The 11,724-nt window shown below is 41.9% G+C and overlaps 1 protein-coding gene across 2 annotated transcripts in view; it reads left to right on the top strand.

Moving 5' to 3' along the window:
* Window positions 1-11,724, top strand: part of TMEM131L (transmembrane 131 like) — a 169,552-nt gene that overhangs the window by 55,337 nt on the left and 102,491 nt on the right. The gene's annotated exons all lie outside the window — the stretch shown is intronic.

The raw sequence follows: 11,724 nt of genomic DNA on the forward strand, positions 1-11,724 counted from the left end.
CAGTGCTGCAGGCAGAGGGACCACCCTCTGGGCTCCCTGGGACTCGGTCCGTGTGGCCCTTCCAGGAAGAGTGACCCTTCCCCCTGCCTCATGCTATTTCTGCCAGAACCCTTTGGTGCTCTACCGAGCTCTCTCTTCTCGTTTGTCTCCACCCAGTAAGATGGAGTTCCTTAAGAGCAAGATCCTTCAGTTATTTCTTATTTTTTATCCCCAGCACCTAGCTGGGTTCCCTCACCCTAGCCAGTCTTTAATAAATGCTTCTTGGAATGAAAGAATGAGAGCCTGCCCAGAAGGTGGTCATTCCCATATCTCATCGTGTGCCACAGCCCATTTCATTTCTCACCTCACCTCCCCATCCCCATCCTTTGTGGAGTCCCCTTCCTGGAGGGCCTCCCCATCCTCCCACTCCCACTGCCCACAGACTACTTTGAGCAATGGGTTGCTCGAAGCCCTGCCTTGAGTTACCTTGGGTGATCTAGACCAGGCAGAGGAAATCCCCATTGCCTTTGCCTGGGCCACAGAGCTTGGGTTTTCCCTTAGTCCACTCTGATACATGGTAGTTAGACTTTATAGGACTTAAGGATGAGTAGGTTTTTGTGGATTAGTTTGCTCACCTAATCATCAATGTACTGTGTTTCTTAGCTCTTAAAAAAAATAGTTTAAGGCCATAGGATTACCTGTATTTTTAACTTTTGTGCCCTTAAAATTTTATGTCAGAATAAAATCTGAATTATAGTTTCTTGTGAATATAATTCCCAAATGTTATGTCAGGCATTGGCAAGCCATGTTATTTAAAACTACCAGAAGTATGTTGCCTTTTAAGTGGAAGTATTTGTGAAAGGTATGAATTTCCTAGTATCCCTCTAGGCTGCTGTCTGTTGAATGGAATTCCTTCTATAAGAGGAGAGGTTAGGCAGTTTGCCTTAAGCTAGCAGAGCGGACTAGCTATTCATTTTAGGAATGAATGGAGGCCAGAGAGAAGCATAATAAGCCAAAACTTAAAATTTGGAAGGAAAATAGCACTACATTGTTTAGGAGGAAACTAAATCTGTGGCATAAGTCTGAAGGTAAGACTTGGTAAAAAGAAGGGGAAGTCTTTGAGGAAGAAGAATTGAGGTTTTAGAAAATGCAAAGGCTGACATTTGCAGAGCTGGTTGGCTAGTTGTTTTGAAGAGGGTGCTAATGGGAAGCACTCAGGAGGTTGTGTGCTTCTAATTGGCCTCAAGTTTTATAGTTGAATTTTCATGGATCCTTATCATATTATTATTGATGGGATTATGGAGAAAAGTCTGCAGTTAGTGTTAAAAGAAAATTAAAATATTTCCAAATCAAGGCCACACCCAGAAAAGATCTCGCCTTTACTCCTGCAGTCAGGCTGATAGATTATATAGAAAGTTGTATTTTGTTTTGTACCCCATACTCAGGGTGATACCCAAGGTTTTACCTAATCAGAGGAGGCCTCAGCCTTCCATAAAGGGAGCGTTTTCTGTTTGATTATCAGCCCTGCCCTTACTTCATGACATAGTTTTCTCATTACAAAATTCATGTTTATTGTAGGATGATTAAGTAATTCAGAAAAGAACAAAGAGAATAAAAGTCGTCATCACCCAATCTCCTGGCTGAGAAGTGATTTACCAGCACGTCTCACTTTAGGTTTTCTGTCTTTCCCATGTTTCACTTCTGGGTTTTTTTTTTTTTTTTCTGTCTTAGCTGCAAAGTCTAGTGGGGAATTTGGCCCCTGGCTGCTCTGGATTGCCATTCTCAGAGCTTTTCATTCTCAGGAGTTCCCTTCCCTTCCAGGGCGTGTAGCCCAAGGACTCTGATGGACCTGCCCTAGGTCTCAGCAGAAGGAGGGGCAGTAGCTAAGTTCTGTGTGTCGGTTGAGGCCATAAGCCAGGGCTACTCCCTGCTGGCAGTCCAGGTCTTCTCCCACAACACTTTGTAAATTTTAAAAAGGCCAAAAAGAAAAATAGTTGCTAATATCAAGGACATAGATATATGTTTTAATGACTGACATTGTTTGCAGGTAAATATGTCAAAAGGAGAGTTATATTTTTATGAGCTTTATGTATGTCTTATTTTGAAGACAGTTTATATGATAATGATGCATGCTTTTTATTTTAAGGGACTTTGTAAAGAAGGTGAGCTTGTCTAGTAGTGCATGGGATTGCTTGGTAGGAGGCCTAGGTTTGTTTCTTAGCTCAGCTGTTTAACCAGATGCTTGACTTTGGGCAAGCACCCCTCTGGGTTTCCATTTCCTGGCCTGGAGGAGGAGAAATTTAGACCCTGTGGTCTATTAAGGTTACTTCCAACATAAAACTCCCATGTTATGGGTTGAAGCCTGATTTTATCATTTTATGTTATTTAGAGGATTTGTAGCTGTGTCATAGATTTTGTGCAGTGTCGCCATTGCTGTGATTTATTTGGTGCCTTTGGCCAGGATGTAACCCTTCAATTACAGTGTAGTTCCCATGGGAAGGTATGATATTGGCTTCATATTGTGGGTTCTAGGAATGTTCCATGGAGGTAAAGCAGGGGCTATCTCTGTAAATAGTTTCATTGGATGGCTCGTGTTTTAGGACCACACTGCTGTTTGGCTAGTGAAGCATACGTAATGATGCTGAGTGTAATAGCACACTGTCCAGGTATTTGACAGGCGTTTCTCTCTGGTTTATGGGCTGATGCGACTTGATACATAATGATTATTCTCCTTCTTTCCAACGTGTTTGAGTGGTGCAGACAAATCAGGCATATATTGGAAAGTTTTAGGATTTTTTAAAAGGATTTTTCCGTTTTTAAAAACTTGAAATAGTGATTGTGATAGTACCTCTAGAGCCAGTGCCCGTTCTTTCATCACAGGTTTAACAGCCTCATAAGTAAATCCTTTTCCTTTCAGTTTCTTTTTTTTTGAGACTGGGTCTCACTCTGTCACCCAGGCTGGAGTGCAGTGGCACGATCTCGGCTCACTGCAATCTCTGCCTCCAAGGTTCAGGCGATTCTCGTGCCTCAGCCTCCCAAGTAGCTGGGGTTACAGGTGCGTGCCACCACACCTGGCTAATTTTTGTATTTTTAATAGAGACAGGGTTTCACCACGTTGACCAGGCTGGTCTCGAGCTCCTGACCTCAAGTGATCTGCCCGCCTGGGCCTCCCAAAGTGCTGGGATTACAGGCGTGAGCCACCATGCCCAGCCCTTTTCCTTTCAGTTTCTTAATTTCTTTTTATTACTCTTGCCGCCCAAGTCTAACTGATTCTTCTCATTTGTTAGTGGGTTTCCCACTGAAATCTTCCCTGTATCAGTGTTTTTCAAATATTAAGGCGCACAGGAATCATCGAGGGATCTTGTTAGCTTGGAGATGCTGATTAAGTAGGTCTGTGGTGGGGCCTGCGACTCCACATTCCTTTATTTTTTATTTTTATTTTTATTTTTGAGATGGAGTCTTGCTGTGTCGCCAGGCTGGAGTGAGTTGGCACGATCTTGGCTCACTGCAGCCTTTGCCTCCCAGGTTCAAGTGATTCTCCTGCCTCAGCATCCCAAGTAGTTGGGACTACAGGCGCGCACGCGCTACCGCACCCAGCTGATTTTTTTGTATTTTTAGTAGAGACGGGGTTTCACCATGTTGGCCAGGATGGTCTTGATCTCTTGACCTCATGATCCGCCCACCTCGGTCTCCCAAAGTACTGGGATTACAGGCATGAGCCACCATGCCCGGCCTGCTACTCCGCATTTCTAACAGACTCCCAGACGATGCGATGCTGCTGGTCTGTGGATCATAGTTTGAGTAGCAAGGGCATAAAGTTTGTGTAGGCCACACTTGGTCCACCTGTCCTCTCATCCACAGGCCTCTCTTCTCCTGTCCACTATCTGTATTGTTCATCTGAGAATCATTTATCCCTAACTTTAAGTTTCCAACACATGTTTTTTGAGCACTCCCTCCTGCAGATACCGTATTGGATAGAGGATGCAGGGATGCAGGACACACTCCCTGCCCTCAAGAAGCTTGCTGTCTTATATGAGGCCAGTAGCACTTGTAAATAGCTCTTGTCATGTTGTGAAATGTGCTGTAACAGAGGTAGGTGTAGAGTGCTGCAGAAACACAGAGGAGGGAGAAATTGTTCTGGTAATTAAGGGTTCACATCATGTCTGTTCTGTTGAGCGGGCGTGTAGGTTTTGGGGTCTTGAGAGAGGGCCTGCATTTATTGTTTATATGTATCTTTGTGTCCCTTTTGTCTGGGACAATACCTGAGACATGGCAATTAAATGTTGAATGCATGAGGTTATTTAACCCTCCTAGAAAGACTGAAGATCCCTTTTTAGGAATTAGATGACCATCTTTTTTCAGTTGCACCTCTGACACAAAGCTCATGTTGGCTACAGTCCATTGATGTTTTAGGATTTGGGGTTATTCTAGCAGGTACTTGTGACTGACAATAGTAAATGAATCTCGCAAGGGGGAGGTAGGTGAAAGTAATTTTCATCGTAATTATTATTTGGTGACTTGTCAAATCTTCAGGTTTTTTTTTGTGTGGGGGATGAGGTCTCATTCTGTTGCCCAGGCTGTAGTGCAGTGGTACGATCTCAGCTCACTGCAACCTCCGCCTCCTGGGTTCAAGAAATTCTCCCACCTCATCCTCCCGAGTAGCTGAGATTTCAGGCGTGCACCACCATGCCCAGCTAAGTTTTTGTATTTTTTGGTAGAGACAGGGTTTCACCATGTTGCTCAGGCTGGTCTTTTGAACTCCTGGGCTCAAGTGATCTGCTTGCCTTGGCCTCTCAGAGTGCTAGGATTACAGGCATGAGCCACTGGCCCAAATCCTGAGTTTCTTCTTATCTTTTTTTATAGTGCATTGATCCTAATCAGGCAAGAGTATGTGACCCCACCCCTGCCCTGATTTAATGTTTACTTCCTTTTCTTCATAATTTTATAACTTGTTGCCAGTGAAAGGATCAGAATTTGGGGGTCTTTTGTGTTTGAGGAAACGGAGCCCAGGAAGGGAACCCAACACGTTTACCTGGCAGTGTCTGGCTGAGCCTGGACTGTCATCTTGGGCCCCTGACTCTGAGGTGAAGGCTGTTTCTGCAACATTTGGGTCTAACCTCGTCCTTTTACTGTGTCCTGCCTCAGGGGACCACCTTGCATTTGTCTCTCTTCAGTTTCCTCTTTTTTGGTACTATATGTGTACAACTTCGAGAAGCTTCTGTAATTTTAGTCCAGTTTGTGTGTTGTGCAGCCATGCCATTAACTGAGCAGGTTCTTTTTCTCACCTTCTGGTCTGAATTTCCTTGTCCTGCGGAAAGGCATTGCCTGCCACGCCTTGTTGAGTTCTCCCATCTCTGAAATAAAGAGGAAAATAGATGTTATACATTTTTAAAGCCTCAGTTTACTTCCAGGTTTTGGCATAATATAAAACAGGTTACAGCTTGCCTCTTCAGGTGGATTATTTAGTCGTAAAAATGGAAACTTATTGATAGGGAAAACCCAGCCTACGAAAACAGAACAGAGCGCAAGATTGCATTTGAGCTCCCAGCAGTTGGCATTGGTAGATTTGCGTGGGTGGTAAAACATAAGTTTTGTATTTGATGTATCCTTTTCCAGTGAAGAGGGAAAACTGTGACATGTTTTACAATATTGAAAAAAGCATACCAGTTTTAATATAGAGTGTGAAGTCTGGTGGCAGTAATGCAGATAAACCATTCCCCTTTGGAAATTTAGGGGCTTTAAAAACAACAAAACAAATCACAATAAGGTAAGAAAAAGTGTAAGTTCAAAAGCAGGTAAATGAGGAAAATACTTTCAAATTTAAGGCAGAAATTGTTTTCTCACTTGCATTCTTTTTAATGTTCTTCCTACTTTCCCTAAAATAACAGAACCTGGTCTCTTATAGGTTCTCTGCCTAGGCTGTCTCGTAATGTGTTCATATTAAAGTTGCTGTTCCACAAGCAAAGCAGGTACAGTGTATGCCTCTGTATCAGAGCTTCCAAGCCTAATAGAAGTAGTCTTGGGGAGAGAGGGATTTGTTTGGGGGTGAGGGAGCCAACCCCTCCCTCGGAGAGTGTGGGCCACAGGTAGGGTAAACTTTGAAATTCAAGAGAAACATCTGCAGTGGTTTCTTATCTGACCATGTACAGTGTATGGTGGGTCACACCAGTCTTTGAATTTTGGCACCCTTTCTGTAGGGTAACTCTCTGTGGGTCTGGCCTCGGAGGGTTGTGGCCTCCAGAGTAAAGAGGTGGGATCCAGTGAGCTGAGGAAGAACCTTCCATTGCTTTTATCCCCACTGTCCAGAGGGTTCCAGAGACCGCCCATCAGTTGCCTGTTCCGTGATCACTGGTGATTTCTGGGAGGTTTTGTGATTAATTTTATCTCGGTGCTTATGAGAAATGACACTTAACCTAGTGTCTTTGAACCTTGACTTTCATCTGTAGAAAATGGAAATGTTCTGTTCCATAGAGAGTCAGTTGTACTTGCACTGGTAAAAGAAATGATTGATTACTTTGAATATTCTATTTAAGGAAATGGTACACAGCATACTTCTAAAATGTAGATGGGATGGAATCCTTTTTACAAAAGAAATGAAAGTAAAATTTCCACTAAAATTGGCAAGCTTTTGTGGGTGTACCTCTTTCATCTTCAGCATGACTTGAAGAGGAACTTTAGTCAGTGTATATGTTTCCACTTACTGAAAGTGAGTATGTAAAGTAACTAAACCTATAGTGGACTCTTTATTTAGAAATAGATACTGTTACTTTGGAAGGGAGTGGATTGAAAGAGTTGAAAAACTAAAGAGAAGAGAAAACTGAATCCTTGGGGGGAAAATCTTAATGCAAGCACAAATATAACACCAAATTAAATCTAGGAGGAAAAGTAGTTTGAGCACGAGGGAAAATAAATTTTAAAATTTAAGGGTACGTGTACATTTTATGTCTCACTGTGGTGTACTCTTTGGTCTGAATCCTTGTGAGAGGAATGATTTCATTTGCTTCGAACACCTCCCTTTTTCTCCCCTACCCCCTTCACATAACCTGTGGGAGATTTTCTGTATTTGGCATATGCCCATGTTTTGAAGTCACACAGTGTATTAAGTAAGATCTGATTGCAAAAATGGTCTCTGTTAAAATAGGCTGTTACGCAAGATGTTACCATATGTTCATTTCACGAGACCTCACACATGCTTTAAGGACCATCGTTATTTCAAATCTAAGTCGTTTATAGTTCATATTTGTGTCAAATATTCCATTTGCAGCCTCTAAAATTCTTGCCGTCTCTGTTGTCCTTTTTTCTTAGGTCTCTGCTGCTTCCTGGAGAATACAAACTCCTTGTAGTCAGGGTCTGTGTTTTATACTTTTATCCATTCACTACACCTGATGCTGTGTTGGATATCAGGTCCGGGAAATACTGTGTAAAAATTGCTGGTTGAATTTTGGCAGATCTTGATAATGTGATTATCAGGATATTCCAGGGGAGGTGGCATTAGTATACTTAAACTGATAGTTTAAGTGTCATTAATTTGGTGGATGGTGGCATTTTGGGGAAAAGAGCCGGTTTATTGGATGCTAAATCAGGACCCTGATCTAGACAGGCTGCATTATGAGCTGAATCAAAGAATAAATTCAAAAGATATTATTAGGTATGGTACAGTTCTGGGACATGAATGAGCAGTTTCCCCACAGGAAGGGGAAATAGAAGAACGCCCAAAGGAAGTACTGTAGGTGAGAGAGACTTGAGGGTTGTTAGAGACTGCTTGAAAAGAGAATGCTGCATAGGTGTAGATTAAAGTTGAGGATCTTCTGTTCAGGGTAGGCTAGCTTGCTGTACTTGGTTCTGGCAAGTACCTTTAAAAGGTATTCATTGGGTGTTTTCAGAAGCACATTTTACTCATGCAAGTTCGACCTCTGGAGCGTAGCAAAAAGTGAGTGATTCGTCCCACTGTTTGACTGAGTTGATATCTGACATTGGACCAGTGGCAGTGACAGAGGTAGCTCTTAGGTCTTAGGATCGCAGCTGACAGGATGTGGCTGACTCAGTAGTTCCAAGACAGCTTCCTGAGGCCCCTCACTTTCCTGATGTGGCAGAGGCACCAGCACCCCTCGTGGGCCAGTTCCATGTGATTCTGGGAGTCTTTCCTGGAGACCCAGCATAGAGCCTGCTCCCTTGAACTCTTCAGTGATTTTATAAGCACGTAATTCTCTATATTAAATCCCTTTCTGCTTAAAATAGCTAGCTCATTTCCTGCAGCCTGACTCTGGCTGAGGCTGAAGAATTTTATAATGGGAATGAGCTGCATTGGAAACAGAAGTGTCACTGCAAGTATCCTGGAATGCGCAGCAGATAGATGGATAAATGGATCAGTGGTTCCCAAATGCATATACTCAGATTCCTTCTGCTCCCCTAGTGGATGCATGTACACTGGAATTGTCTGAGAGAGCTATTCCTCAAACACAGATTCCTAGGCTCTATCCCTAGAAGTTCTGATTCGGGGGAAGTGCTGGAACCCTTGAATCCATATTATCTCTGAGAGATGGCCACATTGGCTATTACTGGACTAAATTATTTCTTGACTCTAGGAGCCAGTGCCCATGAGAGTTCTTTTTAAAAGGGAGGAAGTGTTTAGGAGCTGCACATTTTTAAAGATTCCACTACAGAGGATATACCTTTTCTTGGATATAAAGAGATTAATACTGTAAATACTGTCAGAATGTGAACTCTACAGGATTTCCCTGTTTTGTTATTACTGGAGGAAAGGAATATATTTCAAAAATGTTACTGAATCCGGAATAAAAATTGAGTTGTTTGTAATGAGAGTTAAAAATTCATGTGAGTACCTTATTATACAGTATTTTATTATATAAACATGGCATTTTACAGGATAATACGCTATTTTATTGTATAAAGTGCTGTTAGTATATTTTCTTATCTCTGTTTATAGTTAAAGGAAAAAGACAATAGAAGTTATTTAAAATCCGGAAATGCCTCCTAAGAAGAGAGGTCAAGGGGTTATTTGGAGAACTGGCGAATTTAGGATAATTTTGTAGTGTTAGAGTTTGCTGAGCTCTGGAAGCCAGGTGTTTTAAGGATCACATGTCTGGTGTAAGCACTTGTTCTTCTCTTATTCAATTTCCCCACCTCTCACCACCCTCCCCACCAAACCCCAGTCTTCTCTTCATCTTCTGGCCCTTTTAAGGTGCATGCTAACAGATAAAGAAGGAAATCACCATTGTTCTCCAGTCTAGTAGAGCCTGCTTGATTGAAATTGATTAGCTCTAGATGATTGGAGTCCTTGTAGCAGCAGGGATTATATGTCAAATGCATCTCCACTGAAGGCCAAAGCTGTTCTTCCTCTGCAGCTGCCAGGCTGCTTGAAATTAGGCAGAATGATTTTGCACTTGGATAATAGTCAGGAATTAACTGCAGCTTACAAAGCACTGCATAATTATGGGAAATGTGGATGGTGCTAATCAAATGCATCTGCATATGGCATTTTCATTATGTACAGGAGGCGTATGTGTGCACAGAAGGGGAATGAGCTTGTGTAGAGCTTGTATGGGTACATGTGTGAGAAGATGCATCTGCAGAAATGGCCTCCTCTTTCCTACATGGAATCCTGACAGAATGATTGAATTAGGAGTCTGGTGTGTGTGCTTACTTGCTATTAGTGCTTTTTTTTAAAAAACCGCTTTATTGAGATACAATTCACATGGCATACAATTTGCCCACTTAAAGAGTGCAACTCAATATTTTTTAGTGTATTTGTGGGGTTTTGCAACCAGCAGCACACTCTAATTTTAGAACACTTTTATCCTTCCTAACATAACCTGTTGATTCTTTTATAAAGAAAATGTAGTTTGCACTTTTTGATGGACACTTTTTCTTTTTTTTTGAAGTGGGAATTTCAGATCATCTTCAGCCTTTTGCAAAATTATACTGTTTCTCGGAAAGCATTTGTTTTTATAAATAGTCATAAAATGTTTCTTAACGTTCCAAAGGTTACCTGCTTTCCTGACTTTTGGACACAACCTCATGAATTATGTTTTAGTTGCTGGGTTCATGTACCTACTAGTTGGAATCTTTTCAGCTTCAAGTGACAGATTTCACTCAGCTAGCTGACGCATTAAAGGAACTCATTGGCCCTGGTAACCTGGAAGAAGCCAGGGGTATTAGCTTTAGGCACAGGTGGATTTAGGGATTCTCTCTCTTTCTCAATTCTTTTTTTTTTTTTTTTTTTTTGAGATGGAGTTTTGCTCTTGTTGCCCAGGCTGGAGTGCAGTGTTGCGATCTTGGCTCACCACAACCTCTGCCTCCCAGGTTCAAGCAATTTTCCTGCCTCAGCTTCCCAAGTAGCTGGGATTACAGGCATGCACCACCACACCCGGCTAATTTTGTATTTTCGTAGAGACGGGGTTTCTCCATGTTGGTCAGGCTGGTCTCGAACTCCCAACCTCAGGTAATCCGCCTGCCTTGGCCTCCCAAAGTGCTGGGATTACAGGCGTAAGCTACCACACCCAGCCTCTTTCTGAATTCTTTCATTTCCACATTGGCCACGTTCACCCCATTTTATAGCTAGGGGGGACTGGGTGTGGGAGTGGGGCGCACATCTGCAGCAGCAGTGGCAGAGGGGAGGCTGCGAATCAGGTGCTGAGCCTCACCTCAGCTTGCCTATATTTTGTGTCACTGGCTTATAAATTACTCTAGGTTTTGATTTATTTCTTCATTCTGGGATTACAGATCTATTCATTCAAGCAGTGGAACTAAAAGAACCATCTCAGGCATGCTGCAATAACCAATGTTGCTGATTCAGATGCTTAGTCAAAGCATTTGAACCAGGCCCAGGCTGTGGGTGCTACTTTCTAAAAGATTCTCCCCAAGCCAAGGGCTACCAACTTGGACCTCCTCTTACAGTCCTGTTTGAGCATGAGCCACCTGATCACGCAATTCTAGCTTAATCTCTTTCTAAACTTTTCATTGCCTGGTTCAGTACCTTTTTTTCCTTAGTAGGATCCTATGTTTTTTGCATTTTTAAGTTTCTTAGTTGTCTTGCCTCTTAACATTTACAGCATTCGTAATTTAGTAAATCACTAAATGTTGTATTTGTGATTGGCATGAATAGACACGATATATTTTTTAAGCTGAGTAAGAAATATAACCAACCTGACATTGGTTTTTAAAAATATTCTATACATACTTTTATTGTTTTGGTAAATTAGATTTGGTGAAGGTTTTGGTTGAAGTTTGGGAAACGTTTTTTATGATTCTGCAGTTTCTGACATGCTAGGATGAAGCTAGCTTTATACTGAGTAATTAAAAAGAAATATTCTGAGGCCTGAATTGTGATTTTATAAATCAATGACACCAGTTTGGGAAGGTTTTCTTTCACTTAACAAATGTTACTGAGTGAGTGTTCTGTAAATACAAAACAACAAACCAAATAGACCAAAATCTAGTGGACCTTGCAGTTTAATAGGATGTGAGAAAGAGAAAACTGCAAAACTAAATTTTATGGATGTTATGAGGTGATATGTGGTATGGAAAAAGTTGAAACAACCGGTCAAGGGAAAAGAGGATGAGGATTGTGGTGGGGGCTGCAGCTATAAACAGGAGGTTGAAGCTTATTAAGAGGGTGAGATTTTACAAGGATTTGAAGGAGATGGAGGATTTATTTTTATTTTTTATTTTTTTTGAGACAGTCTTGCTCTGTCGCCCAGGCTGGAGTACAGTGGCGCAATCTCG

Source organism: Pongo abelii, chromosome 3 (assembly GCF_028885655.2).
Source record: "Pongo abelii isolate AG06213 chromosome 3, NHGRI_mPonAbe1-v2.0_pri, whole genome shotgun sequence".
In the NCBI taxonomy this organism is placed as follows: Eukaryota; Metazoa; Chordata; class Mammalia; order Primates; family Hominidae; genus Pongo; species Pongo abelii.